General features: G+C 36.1%; 1 long non-coding RNA gene across 2 annotated transcripts; it reads right to left on the reverse strand.

Annotated features, from left to right (window-relative positions):
* Positions 1-2,925: 2,925 nt before the first annotated feature.
* LOC149111725 (uncharacterized) lies at positions 2,926-15,321 on the reverse strand. Of its 2 annotated transcripts, none has more exons than XR_016207104.1 (4): positions 15,124-15,321; positions 12,437-12,505; positions 7,330-7,398; positions 2,926-3,089 (listed from the first exon to the last, which is right to left on the reverse strand). It is a non-coding gene; the product is annotated as an uncharacterized LOC149111725 (long non-coding RNA). The 2 variants fall into 2 exon arrangements; XR_016207105.1 differs by lacking the exon at positions 15,124-15,321 and adding an exon at positions 12,606-13,005.
* Between the last annotated feature and the right edge of the window lie 1,624 nt (positions 15,322-16,945).

Below are 16,945 nucleotides of genomic sequence, written 5' to 3' on the forward strand. Positions count from 1 at the left end.
TCTAATCATGGGATTCCCACAAAATAAATTATTACTCAGGGTAAGTCACTTACCAACGCGCCAGGAAACGAAAATTTGGGTCTTCTGTCTTAATTAAAAGTATGAGAGTTTGCAACCAAGTGCGTGCAGGATACTGGGAGCCATTTTGCAATCGTTGGGAAACAGTTGCAACCGACGAAAATTAATGCAATGCAATTCATGCACATCCTATTTAAGAGGAGTTATAACATGATAATTGTTGAAGAAGAGTTAATTCAACTCCCCAAGGTAAAGCTATGTAGGGGAATAAAAATCCAAGCAGGAGTTGTTTCAACGTCAAATGGAGTTACTTTTTTGCGAGACGGGAGTTAAATAACTCCTACTGAGAGTTTCATTTCAGGAAAAAAAAAAGATTTGAACTCTGCAAAGAAAGTTAACATAACTCGCTTTTAGAGTTATTTTGTAGTTGCTATTGGTCTCTAAGATATTCCTCTCACCTTAGCCAAATGCCAATTGTAGCTTTACAACTTTTATTTTAGTAGCTAATTTGAAGCAAAAATGAAGGGGATAAATAATACGTTGTCAAAATTATTTTGTCTATTCCACCACCCTAGTTGAAATGATCACATATTGTTAAACTATGCCTAAAGATTACCAGAAATACATTGCACGAAAACATCTGGACAAGAATCGCCCTCCCGCCGGGGCCAGGTTTAACAAAGGATGGATAACTCTATCCACTCGAAAAATCATTAACCCTGATTGAATAGTGATTTACCCTATGACAGCGGATCCATCTTTGGAACAATTGGGTCAGATGTATAGCTAGAGTTTGTTTAAAACTAGTCATGTTGTTTCACAATTACATTTTTCGGTTGAAGCTGGAAGAAAAGAAAAACAAAAGCAACAACAAAATATTGTTTAATTATTGGACATTGTTGAAGTGAATTATTTCTGTCGTCATTCTCAGTATCAACATCTTGATATCAATAATCTGGTTTCCGGTTTCCGGATTCCGGAAATCTGGATCCCGTTTCCGTATTCCGGTTTCCGGATTCCATATTTTAGGGTTACCCTAAATAAACACAACACATCAGTCAAACAGCTAATACATTGTTGAAAAGAGGCAGATTGCTTACCAATTTGTACAGTTACATGAAAAATTGTTTAGAAACATAATATTTTTTGTTTTTTCGTATTTACGGCTTATTTTACCACATTCGATGTGCAAGAAATGGATAAATTGAGCGCGATAGTAAATTGCTAGCTCCACATAATTTGCAGCTAAAGTTATTTCAGAAAAGCTGATTTTTGCGCTTGTCTTGACCATCGCGAACAACCGATGTCCATGACACGAAATTACCATTCTCAACTCACTTTTTGCAAAAATTTTATTACGCTTACGTTTTGAAATAAATAGTATTTTTATTGTGCCAAGCCATGTATCAAGTTGTTTTTCCGCTGTCAATTCAGTTGAGACATTTTATTGTCTCGCCGAAATGAATAGACTAAGCCAAAATATAAAAGCTCTAGAAAATAATATTTCCGCTGCAATTGCAGCATTTTTCATGTAACCGTTTAAATTGGTTAGCTATCTGTCTGAGAATGGAGAATGCATATTGTTTTTAATTCACCGCGTTTTAGCCATCTGAAAACGTGAATTTTCTCTTCCGACTGGGTAAGAAACCGCGGACTAGTTAGGCTGTGACGCCAAAACAAGAACGTAGGTCTACAAACTTTCGCAAATATTTACAATTTTGAATATAATCTAAAATTACGTTTGATGGTTTATTCCTAATATATTTAACTAAGTTTTCGTTTCTGTTTGTCTCGTTCGAAAAATATGTCGATATACGTTCTTGTTTCGACATCACAGCCTCACGGTGGAAGCCTATGAAACCACAACAATGGTAATCCCAGAAACTCTTATTCTTCGGCCGTTGATCAATCCCAAAGCACACAGAATCAAAACTCAGGGCAAATGATGCAGCTGACTCGAAGCGCGGGAAAACAAGTGATTGGATGACAAAGTGGCGCAACTGTTTTTAGCCAATCGCTAAGCGTAGCTATCCAAAAAGCTATTACCCTTCGACACCCGAAGGAAAACTGGTGTATTAAACACTTGATTTTTTTCGCGCAATTTAGAACAAATAAGCGGATTATGTAATTTCTTGCATTCTCAGCTGGCCAACAAAAGTTTCTAGCTTTACTTTGATGGATCATTACTGACCCCTTGTCACTTGATCCTACAGTAATGGTATCACACAAATGTCCAATTATTGGTCATCTTTTTTTTTTATGTAAAACGTTACCATAGCAATAATACAACCTGCTTATAGCACCTCTAGTTTTAGCTCTAAGCGCTGGATAAAAAGGCTCGTAGACCACAACTTCTTTCTTCGATTTATGATAAGCATGGAGAGATGCAACGTTTTGCAAAGTTTGAATAAATTCTAAGGAGGAGGCTCAGAGCCACCTTAATATCTCAACTTAAAGTTTGCACTGTTGCTTGATAACATCATAAGCAGTCAAGGTTACCATTATTGGTTGACCAATGACCTGGCATTTGCGTGATACCAATATTGAAGCATCTCTGAATAAAGAGTGTCATTATCGATCCGTAAAAGTATAGCTGTTGAAAAAGTGCTAAAAAAATCGGTTTGACCCTCTCCATCCAGCTATGGTAAAAAAAAAAGAATGATTTTAATATTGAAATATTCCTTTTTTTTTGCAAAAAGAGAAAAACTAAAATTGAGAAAATTATCCAGTCGAACAATAGCATTCAGAAACATCCAGTCGGTGCGTGGCTATAGCCATTTGAAAATTTACGTTGCAAATTATCTATGAGTTGAAACATATCGACAGGTACCAACAACTGATATCCCAGATACCTACAACTGATTGATTTGACCTGGTACCATTTGAATTTCAGTACACAGTACAATATAAGGGAAATCAGTTTTATTGATCATTCTTAAACTGGATAACAACTAGTACAGCTGTATATCTTGGACTGCTGGCACTCCCAACCATGTTTTTTGTGGCTGCTTGTTTGCGATATATAAATGTGTCCTCCAAAATGCCAAGAATGCAGCATTACTGGAATAAACCTAAAAGGAAAGGGAACAAACAATAACATTATTCAAGCTATCAATAAATCATCAACCACAAAGCCACTATGCATGGATCTAGGTATTTGTGTAACTTTGAACACATGTTGATTTTAATTCCATTTGGAAGTTTCTTGTAGAAGGTGTTCCAGAAATTATTCACAAATGTACCCCTACCACAAAGGTAATTAAAAGGATATTTTTACACATGGTGTAATAGTAAACATTCTTTGGATTAGGGTTTGAATGATATTCAGAATAATCAAGGGTGAGGTGTTATCAGGCCAAACCAAATGCAATTTGCATTGAACTTAGAACATACCTGGCCCTACTGTAAAATGCAAGTGACACTAATTTATTCAACACTGGAGATGTCATTCATTCCTAAACTTTTGTCTTTTCCTACCGGAGGAAAAATGATTCGCCTAAATGTTTTTTTTTTTAAACTCCCTTGCATGGAGCCTATTTTTCTGTTAAAAAGTCATTGATAATCGGTGTCTTCGTAGCTGCTTAGTTTATATGTCGCTAAACGCATTTATAAAAAATATTTTAATGTCATAACACCACAATAGCTGCCCAACCATGCATTATACGTCTCGCTTGGTTTGATGGGAAATCCAACAATGAGCTATCACTAAAGGCGCGAGCGTGAATTTCGACTTTTCAACGATTTTTTGTTTAAATGATTTGTGTCCTTTACTTTTGACTATGACTGATGCTAAACTGCTTAAAACATTAGCAATGAAAAACAGTTTATAAAAAAGAATGATATGAGCATGGCAGCTACAGAATAAATCTAGGCTGGTGAATTGTACCCGAGATTCCGTTCCAATTTACAACTATGATTAAGCTTTTTGGATTCTGGCCAAGGCGCCCCCGAAAGCGGCCGAGCAAATGATAGCACAATGAAAAAATTGTAAATGAAGACTTTAGACAGGTCAGTGACACAGATTGGTGCTCATAATCGCAACAACCCAAAGCTGTCGAATTTTTAAGAATACAGCGAAACTTTTGCGTTTACTTCTACATGTAATAATATATGCTTTGTTTTTAATTTTCTAATAGAAAGCAGATGCCAGGGATGACCCAGAAGAAACTACCATCTGATATGATAGCATTTGCACCAGAATTACAGGAACACAATCGATCAGGCTCTTGCACCACTACTTGTTGCCAATGAAATTAAAACTAGGTCTGTGATGTATTGGTTGCAGAGAAGATAAGATTTAATACAAAGTTAATGGGCACTTGAATGATATCAAATTTTATCTGAAGTTTATTATAGGAAAGTTGCGACAAGTTAGCTCAATAGTTCAACAAGAACAAACTTTCATTACTCCAAGGGCTGTTTTTATCCATGTCAATATAGAAAATGGTATACATGCTAAATACGTTGACAATAGCAAAATGTCCTTGTGGTTTTCATAATTTTGCCAGGTCTTTAGTTAAATCATCAGCTTGTCGACTACAAAGTCCTAACCATAGCAACAGAAGGAACATCAACAGCCGCTGTTACTTAACTTCAACTAGCATATTTATTTGTAGGCTGCGAGAATTACCATTGCACGACGTTTTGATGCATGAGGAGAGAAATGTATTGTCCCTGAGAATCTAACACCAATTCTTTAAGAGGCTACACTGTTGTTTCTTCAACCAGCAAGCAAAGACAAATAGAAGGCTTAAGTACTCTACATGTGTTTTTTTTTCTGTTATAAGAAGGTTGATTCTACCCATCTGTACTACTAAACTGTACTATAGACCTATTGGTGTAGCCTAGCAAAATGGAGCCTTTTATCTGAAGACCCTACTAGCAAAAGAAACGGTCCCTGACTTTCCTTACTTTGTAGTAAACAAACACATTCCGGGGCAAAAGTTCCTTTGAACATCCCTTATGGGTATGTGGTTTATCTGCTATAGATTTAGTGATTCTATTATTCTGCTTAACTTTTCATCATCTCGTTGCTGAAAAATAGTGAAATACTATTTTAGTTAAGGTTTACAAAACCGACAACGAGGAAGAAGATCAATTAAAATCTAATGTCCCTATTCATGAGATTAAATCACTTCAAGCAGAACTTAATTCTTATGACAGGTAGCCAGAAATACACCTAAACATTACAGTTTTTTTATTTTACTATAGTAAATAGCTTACATTAGCACTAGTTATTTAGTGTTGTACAGAAGCATAAATTTGCGAACTTTCTTTTGGTTTTTGATGGCAATTTAATGATATATTACTTTGACTAATGGCTTTGATGTAAGAAATCATGTAACAGGCTTTACGCGTATTTAACCGGTTTTTAGATAAAGTACCGGAATATTTGTTTTCTGCTGAGGTATCACGCTATCTTTCTTTTCTTTTGAATTAGGTTTACACTAAAAGTTAAGCTATTTGGGTGATGACAGAAAGTGTACTTGTAAGTCAAAGTCAGTAGAAGTTGGAGAAAATCCAACACATCCCAAGCGAACAGCGAGCAGGGATCTTCAGCGAGCTAAAGGGTCCATTCGACATGCTTTTGTTTTCATGGCTGTTACCGGCTGGTCTGTCAACCTCTCAGTCTATAGAACTAAATCTCACGATCTTTGCTGTCTTTTTCCGTATATATGGATAAATTGTAGCTACTTTGCTCGGCCAATGGCGCCCGCACTTTGCACATTCTATGTGGTCACAAACGATTTTTACCGTCTCCGTCGCAGAGCTGAATCCTCCATGTCCGTTACGGAATATACCAACTTTAAAAGCGAATGTGTAATAGTAGACGTAACGAAAGCGGCTTTGTTTTTCACTCCATTTGATACCTGATCGAAGGACGTCTCTAACTTCATAGAAGAGACGTTGAGGTGTTATAAATCTCTTAAAAAACGTCGACTGTCCCCAATGCTTCCTTTTAGGATAGTGTTTCTTGATAATATGTTTTTGGTTCTTTTTAGGTACTTTGACTTTCTGTAAGGTTGAAATGCAAGAAAAACATTTAAAACGCAATGGCCTCATTCTCATTGAAATTGTAGCTTTATGCTGTGCTATCATTCTCAGAGGCCTTTTGCTGAGCGAGCCAGCATTAGTCCCGCCCAGCGGATACCCTCCCTAGCGATGTTCAGGAACCGTCATTGAACTGGTTCCGGTTTTCGATTTTCTCTTCAACGTCGTGCGTTGGCTCATTGTAGACCGAAACACACGGGCCACGGGGAAGACGTTCTTAGTTTTAAGCTCGGTTTAAAATTGTTCCCTAAACGCATCTCGATGCCAATATTCACCTTCCAATCGAGGAAGGGCAATGAATTTTAGATAATACATGCCTCTATCAGTTTCTGTCGCTATTTTTGTTCGATGAATCGAAATAATCCAACAAAAACAAGGTTATAATAATACCCTAAAGTAACTTCCAGAACAAATGAATCTAAATTAGTCAGATTCGATCTTCTCAAAAAGTAGATATACTGAAGCTTGCGTACTGGCAATTAACCTCCTTTCACTTCAGAGATTTTCTGTTAAATAGCTGTCTTGGCAACACAATCGAAGAGAGTTTCATCTTACTGAATTTGTCATCCAAGTGATTTTTCTACCTCAAAATATTTATTATTTCCTTTAACTGGACCTTCCTTGATTAAGACTGTTCTTAAAAACGTTTGTACCGCTCTCGTGTTCAAACCGGTGTTTAAGTTTAAAACAAAAGAACAACAACAACAACACTTGGAACAATTCAAAGCTATCGTTACGACAGCAGAAACAAGAAGGAGTCATGAAAAATTATTTGGTCTCATTTTGCAACACAAAATTCTAACTCATGTTTCGCGGAATTTGCACGCTTTTTAACCAAAACGTAAAATTATTAAAACGAGCCTTGCATTGAGTGAGCATTGAGACCTCTGTTGGTGAATGTTAGGGCAAAACAAACGTGTCGGTGTTGAGAACAATCATGTTGTAAGATTCTTCAAAAATTCCGACGGTGAAAATTAAAAATAAATAATTAATAAACCAAAACATAATCCTTGTTTCCTTCTCCAAACACTCGCTTTAGATGAAAGAATCTTTCGAAACGACTTTGGTCGCTGCATGAGACAGATTCGATTATTTTAACAACTATAACGACAAATGTAAAATTGGTTAGACTTAGTATGTAACGTAGAGGGTTGTTGCCTTTCAACCTCTCTAAAATGAAAATTTTGACAAAAATAAACTGCTCTCGGGCTATATCTTGACTTCCTGACTTCCTTCCTGGTTAGTAATGCGTAGACATACCTTTTTATTCCTCTTCCGAGTCCATGAATGCCACTGTAGTGATTGATGGATTTACGCTTCAAAATGAGGCTGTACAGAGAGATTTGTAAAACGCTTTTAACATAGTAATACTGAGAGAATAATTTAAAGTTGTAAAAGTTGTAATATATGAGCTGGACTCACTTTCAGGCAAAATTAAGCTGTAATTTTTCAAATAATGTGACTCTCTTCTTTAGTTTGTAAAACGTTAAAAAAACGCCCTTCAGGAAATTTAGAGAATTCTGCATAAATCTAAGTCCAACCGAAGGAATAGCAATACATGTAAGACTTTCTTCTATTTATTTTCTGTCAATACTCGCTCTTTCAAGTGACTAGATCTTCTGCATATCAGAGCTTGCCTAGTGCGCTTAACCATAACACTGTACCACAGACACCTTGATCTTCTTTAGCTAAACTCCCCTCTACTCCAAGAATAAGGTTCACCCAACGACTCATGAACATTTCGTGGAGTAAACATCAAGTCCACATTATAATAAAGCCACGTGATTGATGTTTGCACTGTATCTGATACCAAGGTCATTTTAAAAAAATGTACCTCATTGGTCAGAACTTTGCTATAATTAACATTACAGCTAATACCAAAAGCTGTTGCAGTGAGGTATTAGTGCCCCTAGCAAGAAAAGTGGTAGAATAGCATGTTTGGTGGCAACTATTGCACCAATTCTTTTTTTTCTGTTTATCTGCAACATTTTTGTAATTGTTTCAGAAATGCTTAGGTCTAGAGTTGAAGAAGTGAGGCATGCTTCTTTTTACCCGCTACTACTGGTTGGCATATTTGCAAATAGCTGAAGAAGCACAAAATATTGTGGTTTCGTATTACCCTTCAGTCCAACAACATATAGCATTCTAACGAGCAAATAGTCAATAGGGCATTATCGACTAAGCGAAATTGCCTATCGTCCTAGAAAACGAAACACGTAATAACATGTACAACGAGAGGAAGGGGTCAGATTTTGCCCAATGAAATGGTCTTGGTCTCCCTCTAAGGCATTGTATTTTGAGCATCATATTAAGCAATTGTGACCCAAATTTGGGACTTAAAATAGTTATATACCTTCCATCCTAGATGAAAAAACTGTTGACGATCCTAACTGCTATCGCTAAAACTGTAATAACGTACTCGCTATTCTCGGTAAGACTACCGAGAAAAGATTCCCCAAAGAAAATCACAAGCCCTTGTTTTACCCCAGGGTATACTAAAAGGATCAATCTTTTTGTCCCCTGTCACTTAATTACATGAAATGGTGACTTTGATCAATAATATGAATTCCAAGTGTCCCGTTTCCTACGGTGCGTCAGTTACCAGATTAGTTCTTATTGGAATCTATAAGAGTCTATGCAAATGCCACTTGCAGTTTTAGTTAATTATTCCTTTACAAGTGGTAATTTCTCTGATGAATGAATAACATTAGCAAGGATAACGCTTATATATCTTTGAGAAAGGCTCAAGCTTTGCCAAAGACAATTACAAGCCAATTCTGTCCTTTCTAACGCAAGCAAAATATTTGGAAAAGCTATATATTATCGACTCTATAGCTATCTGGAAGAATTTAAAATACTTTTTCCATTTGAGTTTGATTTTAGGGAATAATGCTCGACAACCTTTGTTCTTAGCTCTATCGCTGAATCAATTGGCCAATCTATTGATAATGGTGCATTTGGTTGCGGTATATTTAGCGATTTGGAAAAAGCCTTTGATACTGCAAATCGAGCAATTCTACATGTATTTGATAAAATTAATCAAGGTGAAATATGGCAATGTGCATAAATGGTTTAAATTTGTAAGTGTTAATGGTCATAAAGCAATATACCCACGCACCCAGTGGCTTGTTGCTTACGTACCTCAAGGATCCAAGAAATCTAGGGTCTCTTTTGTTCTTTTTATACGTAATTGATTTTCCCAACATATCCAGCTACATAGTATTTCATTTAGTTAATTCATGATACTAACTACAGTATCTTATTTTTCAAGTTATAACTTTAGTCAGCCGGAAAAAAATCGTTATCAGGAACTCCAATAAATCGCCGATGGACGAGATGTAACCGCTTAGCACTTAAGAAAACAAACTTAATCAATCATTTGATATTAAATAAAAGACGACTAATGTATCACATAATTTGACTCTGCCAAGTCTTTTCGTGTAACATTTACGCCAACTTAATGCTTGTCTGGGCAAACAGACCTAAATATACATGACTTCGTTTCTTTTGTAAACCATGGCCGCACTGGGCTAAGCCATTCCCTTAACTTAAAAACCCCTATTTGCAAAACTTTCGCATTTCAGGCTTCTTATTTTAATAGGATTGCCAACCTATGGAATTTTACTTATAGATCTGTGCCTAAAAGTAGCCTTTCCCTTATGAAACTTTTTAAAACAAACTCTGACAAGCCTTTTACGAACAACATTTGACGTGGAACGCCCGTGCACTTGGTCACTTGATCGTGCGCATGCCATTGTTCATAGCGCACGCTAAATTTTTCCTTTTGATAGTCATGTAATATAATTGTGCAATTTTTAGCTTTTTAAACTAAATTTTATATTTGGGCGTCACCTTGCATGGGTCCTTTGGTCTCGTTCGTGCTTGCCCCTTTGGTTATTATACCTCTTATGTTTTTTTTATTATTTTTTTCCTTAGGGTTGTGTGTGTGTGTGTGTGTGTGTGTGTGTGTGTGTGTGTGCGTGTGTGTGTGTGTGTGTATGTTTTTACTTAATTATGTATAAGATAGTTGAAACCCAATAATGCCTTTTTCTTTAAAAAAAAAAAAGATCATATCAAGGAACTTTGTCTTAAACTTTTAAAAACCTTAGATGTCTTGTCTAAAGCGAGCATTTTGTCTATAGAAGCATTCTTCTTATTCCTTCTTACTCTCTTATTTATTCTTTCCTTACTATTAGCGTCCATGTCTGGGATTTAACTGTTTTTCATTTGTAACGCCATTGTTTGTTATACAAACGAAAGCAATTAAAATTTATTTCTTTTCCTGAACCTAAATCTCATTTTGAACCTCTATTTCAATCTCTTAACTTACTTTACCTTAGGGAAATTGTTAAATCACAGGTACCTTCTTCTGTTTATAAGAATTGTCATGCGGACTGCAACCTCCATGTCTGAACGACTATTTTATTTTACCTCTTCATTTCATCCTTATTCTACAAGACAGTCGTGTTCTAGAAAGCTTTATGTAAACTCAGTGGATACCAGCCAGTGTGAACTACGCTCCCTGAAACTATTGGTTCTCGCCTTTGTAATTCCCTGCCAACAAATATCACTAGTCCAAATTTTCTTTCAATCTTTCGTAAAACCCTTACGGACTCTATGCTTGACATAATATGACACATATTAATTATAGCCTAGCACACGAAGGGACTTTTTATCTTAAAGAAATTAGTTTTACTCTGTGTGCTTCATCCACTTGATTAGCTTTGCTATTTGAATGACCCAGACTTTCTTACTATTAATACTCACTATAAATATTTTCTGTTTCCTTTTTTTTAATGTACATTGATTTATAAATGCGGTAGTAGGTGGTCTATAGATAACTGAGCTGATTTCATCCATAAGATTAGCTTTGCTATGTGGATATGATGCTGACTCTCTTTCTTTCACTACTATTACTATTTCCTGTTCCCTTATTTCTAAATACGTTTTGATTTCTCGATGTTGTAGTCTGTGGTCTATAGTTAGATGAGCTGAGTTAGATAAAAGATGAATTCATTTCAAATTTGATTTGATTTGTACGGAAAAGTGGATAGATTGTAGGAAATGGTGTAGTTGTGTCATCCACAACAGCAAGGTTAACAAGCAATAATTTACAAAGCAGCCACTATAAGTCGCAGAACATTGTGGAGAAGTCAGCTTTTCGTAAGTGAACATTGACCAGGAATTTTCAACAAGCAAAGGCTCCATTCGACTCGTGTTTATCTTTATGACTGTCAATTGTTCTCTTTGGTTAGCTTGATAACCTCTCAGCCTACAGAACTAGAACTCACGACATTTTTAGCAGTATTTCGTGTTCAGATGAATTGTTTCACGCATGGATAAATTGTAACTACTGTGCTTGGCCAATGTCGATTGCATTGTTGACATACGGTGTAGTTGCAGACGATTTTTATCGTGTTAGTTTCACAGAAGCCGCCTTGTCTGTTAGGGAAGACTCCAACTGGAAAATTGAATGAGTAGTAGTAGATGTACCGATGGCCTTGTTTTCTACTTGCTTGCAAACCTGATCGAAGCTGGATGATAACTGTATTAAAGAGACTCTGCGGTGATAAAGCATTTTCAAAAAATAGCGATCGCTCCGAAACAATTTCTTCGTGAGGTATAAAAGGATAATGCCTTTCGATGACATGCTCCCGTGCCTGGTTAGGTATTTCTACTTGATTTAAGGTCGCTTCACAAGGGGAACACTGTGCATGTGAAGGATTCATTTTTATCGGTGCTTGGGCGACGACATGTTTTACAAGGTGCGCATGCCTTTAAGAATCTCTGTCGACCGGCATTCAATGCGAGTGTCACCCGATTTTTCGTTGGCTATGATAAAACCTTAAAAGTAACCTTAAAAGTGAAAGTTGTAAAAGTTGTTATATTTCAAATATATTGAACTGGACTCACTTTCCAGGCGAATATTAATTAATGTTGTGATATTTAAAATGCCTTGACCTGGACTCTCAACACTAAAAATAATTTTGTAAAACTTGTCAAAAACACTACGTAAAATCTGTGTTCTTCTGTGTATTGTGTTCTTGTTTGCATATTCAATTGGCTATATTCCGGTCTATTCGCTGTAGATTAACCCAACACTTCTTTTCTCATTGGCTAAATTTAGATCTGTCGGCTGTTAAAACAAGTAAGTTTTTGTTTGTCAGCATGCGTTTCAAGACACAAAACTTTGCGGTCAGAAGATATTATTTTGCAGACGCTTTTAATATAACCCGCTCAACGGGCATAATCTCGATCAAAATCGTTTCAAAATGTTTCACATGACAATAATACACCCTTTTTTCACCTTTATACTTGCTCTCTGGAAAATTTTTCCTCTTTCCTGGTTAGCAATGCATAGACATACCTTTTTATTTCACTCCCTAGTACGTGAATGCCACTGTAGTAGTTGATGAATTTACGCTTCAATAGGAACCTGTACATAAAATAGTTTGAAAAACTTTTTTAAAATAAAGATAAAAAACATTGAAAGTTGTAAAAGTTGTAATATTTGAAATATATTGTACTGGACTCACTTTCCCGGCAAACATTAGTTAATGTTGTGATACTTGAAATACCTTGAGCAGGAATCTCAATTTCCAGGCAAACATAAGCTTTTAAAACTTGAAAACCTCAGTAAGGAAGTGTCAAGAATCCTGCGTATACTGAGGTCCACCAAAGTGTGTTTTTTTTCCTGTGCTTTGTGTCTTGTCTGCATAATTCAAGAACTATATTCCGATCTATTGGCTGTTGAGCACAATACTTCTTTTATCATTGGCTAAATTTAGATATGTTTGATATGGTAGATATGTTTGATGTTAAAACAAGTAATAATAATAATAATAATAATTTTGGTTGTCAGCTGTATTTGAAAAAATAATAATTGTGTCACACAGAAAATATATTTCGGCAGCTGCTTGTAATATAACCCTGTCAACGGCCATAAACTCGATCAAAGTCATTTCAACATGTGAGCATGACAATAATTCATACATTTTTTCCCTTCATACTTGCTGTTTACCGGCTTTATTTTTTAAATTTACAATTTCGTAAAGCTCATGTTTCAAGTAATTAGAGCTTCTGCATCAAAGTCCCCCTATGGCGCGTAACCATAACACAGTACCACAGACACAGACACCTTGATTTTCAATTGGTAAGCCTGTTTTATTCGAAGATTAAGGTATACACGTAGAATGCAACTATTTGATTCTTATAACTACTCACAATTTTTTTGGGTGACAGCTGGACTTGCAACCGATAAAGTATGTCCAGAGAGATTTTGCATGTGTCTGTCATGAAGGTTAATGTTTCTAATAATTAAGAACTGTGCTTTGTTGCCCTTTGCGGGGAGGTGGATGCTGTAACGACGTATTAGTGTTCCCTAGCGAGGAAAGCGATTAATGTTAGGGTTGGCGGTACCTTAAGTAACTGGGCCAATTTTTTCGTTAATCTTCAACATTTTGTTTAAAATGCTTATAGGTATAGTGTAGTTGACCTGAGTCTAATGAGTTTTCGACAGCTATTGCTGACTGGCATATTTGACAATAATAGTATGCAGCGTAATGCAAAATGCTATCGTAGTTTCGTACTACTTTCCACTCTAACAACTTGAGTAATTGGTAATCAGGCATAACCCAGTTGCTCTAGGAACGAGAGGAAGGCGTCAGATTTTCTTCAACAAAATGTTTTTGTGTTCCACATCAGACATTATAGTTTTAGCATTATGTTAAACAATAATGACTCGAATTTGTGACTTTTCCAAAGGTTTACCTCCAGTGATTTAAAATCTCTCTGGCAACCAAGTTTTTGTCCGTCTCAAGACTACTGTAGCCAAATTTGAAGCTAACTTTCGGTTTGCAGCAAGTTTTTTGCTTGAAAATGACATTATGTGCTTTCCTTGTGCTAGTTTTTTTAAAGAGTTTTCGAATTAATAAAACTTTTTGCAAAAGACGTAAAGCTGTCGTAAAACTAATGAAAATGGTGTATTCCTTTTTTATTACGTGCGTGGGATGTCTCGCAGCAAGTCGTGATCAATCGGTTGTTACGTGTAATCTCATCTTGTCACAAAGATGTGAGCCCAAGAAGAACCTGGGTAAATCATGATTCGTGTGTCCGCATGAAAAGAAAATACCTAAAAGTGTTTAAAGTACAGTTACGCATATAAAAACTAGTCATATATATCTACAGAAAAGAGAAAAGATTGTAGGAAAAAAAATTGTGTTAATCATAATGAGAAGGTAAGCAATCAATTCGATGTCTGACTTTCGCGACAAAAATCGTCTCTAGTCTATCAATTCAATTTGTTGACAACTTTTTCAAAATCTCTAACAAATGCCTAATTATTACAATTCAGTTCGTTTCGCGGAAATGTAAATAGACGTGCTTGTCATAATGAGGGCATTTTATGTCGATGTGAAGCAATGTATATTTTTTTTTATCTAAAGAAAAAATAGAGTTGTCTTAAGTCTGTCAAAACGAGTTTTCGCCAAACTGTAAATAGAAAGGTATTTTATGCATAGAATTTTGGCATAAATAATATTTCAGAACAAAAAGAAACGATATCCGAAAACCTATTTTTGCAAGGAAAAGGCAAAACAAACACCAGTTTCCGATCACGATTGATTTCGGGATGTCTACTTCAAATGTTTGTTCTTTTTAATTAGCCTTTTTGTGTATATAGGCTCTTGAGATCTTTCAGGGACATTTGTGAGAATCCTTGATCTTTCCTACTAAGTAAATATAACGAGCCTTTACAAAAATCATAAAGCGCTCTTCTCTGATTTGGCCTATTCTACCCGGTCTCTAAAACAGTAATGAACGGATTTTTTTTTATAAAGATGTATCCTCTAAAACAAAAAGTATGGATCACCATGATATTAACCACTGGATGAATAGGCCACGTTCGATACATCAATATTCTAAGATGGCTCCGTGGCTTTTAACACAAAGTTGAAATGTTTTCATGTTTTCAACTTGCTCTATTAAGGCTTGAACATAGCGTGAAGTAGTCATTCTATACGTGACCATAACTATATGCAATTTTTAGCAAAATACCTTTGAAAAACGTTGAGATCTGATCCGTAGATCTGTTCTTTTCCCAATCAGCAAAGATGAGGTGGAAGAAGTGATCTTTAGCATCGGAGGTGTAATAGACGACATTAGGCAAATTAATATCAAAACGAAAAAACTGTACTACCCTTGCAGCTTACAGCCTCCTTGTAATTAAGACGGCATCTTGATTAACATTCGACTCTAAAGCGAACACTTTTAATACTCTTTTTCCGCATGCGTAACACGCCTTGTATACCTTCCAATCAAACTCCGAGGGTAATTTCGGCCTTTTCCCTCCATCCAACCCCGATCAAAAAACCATTTTAATATTTAAATATCCCACCTTATTCGCTACGAGACAATTGTGCAATCAAACAATGACGAATTTCCCTACAGATGAGTGTGAAATTTAAGGAAAGTACACAGTGGTATAAGTTTTTTCACGTAGCAACGGCCATAGCAACGACTGTTTACTATAAGAACGTGACCAAAAATATAGATTATTTTTAACTTATATGAACGAAACTATTTAGAAAAAAAACTTTTAAGACATGTACAACTCGATTGGTATAATTATTTGTGAAAAGGTTTGCCTCAAATTGCCATCAAAGGCTCATTCATTTCCCTTATGAAAAGGAATATTTCCCACAACTGCGGTAACTTTTTACAAAATAGAACAACCATTGCACCCCTCCCCCGAGATCCAATCTGCACCCCCCTTCCCCGCTATTTGTGGCTTGTTAAATGCTTAATACTTCGTGTAAGAAACTTAAAGTGCATTTTTCTCAAAATTTTACTTTTGTAGCAACTGACTTCGCGCCAACATTTCTACTTTGCAAGGTTTTTAAGTAGAATTCCCGAAACTTGGGCTGATCAAAGACCAATAGTGTCGCGATGATATAAACCAAAAAATCATAACATTTTAAGATCGGTCATGTGACATGAGATGATTTGTCCACTGGGTGTGGTAAAAAATAATGTTATTTCCAAATAAAGCTGTAAAAAGCACTGAAAATAAAAGTTAACTGTCAAAACTTAGGTTCATTGCACAGAACAAAATAGAAACTTACATGATATGCTTATTTGACAGTCAATTCTTGTTTTGTAAAAGAGCAGGAAGTGTTGGCGTCAATACTATAAAACACTACTTCAAAAGGCTGTGGCTGGTTTCCATAGCAACCATTTTGAGTAAAACTCTAGAAATTTAATTTCTCTTCTTGAGTGCAATATGGCACACAATTGATCTTTCTTCACCATATTTAAACAAACTTTTTGGTCCATATTGCGGGTACCATACCACCTTGAGCGGCCACCACCCATTTCCCCGAGGGTAGCCCACTGTATTATACGTAAACCAAAAATAATTGTACAGCGCGAAAAGACCTAGGTACGAGTTTAGCTTTACAGTATTACGCAGGGCAATGTTATGCAGGGTATGGAATGGTTAACTATTCATTCTTTCCATTGCTTAATTTAATCTCTTCCTACTCGACAAGATTGTGTGCTCCGTGTGGTTCCAAGCCTTACGGAGTCTTACGTATTATGATAGAAATTGTCCTACCCCTACCCCTTAAGATGGGATGACAGCATTGCCTGACGAACAAACAATGAACCGCTGCAAGCAAGGATTCAAGCAGCAATAGATCAAACGATGATCAAACGTAATATTTTGGTGTAGTGCAAAGCAAGCAATTATCTGCAAATCACTAGCCGTTTTTGACTTAAATGCAGTGGTGATCATATGTGTCGAAAGAGGGTCATAGATTCAAGGTATTCGACCATTAAATAAGTTCACAGTTGGCGATGTAAATCGGACGTTGTGTAA

This window comes from Orbicella faveolata, unplaced genomic scaffold (genome assembly GCF_042242905.1).
Source record: "Orbicella faveolata isolate gen_17 unplaced genomic scaffold, um_ofav_v1 contig_2, whole genome shotgun sequence".
In the NCBI taxonomy this organism is placed as follows: Eukaryota; Metazoa; Cnidaria; class Anthozoa; order Scleractinia; family Merulinidae; genus Orbicella; species Orbicella faveolata.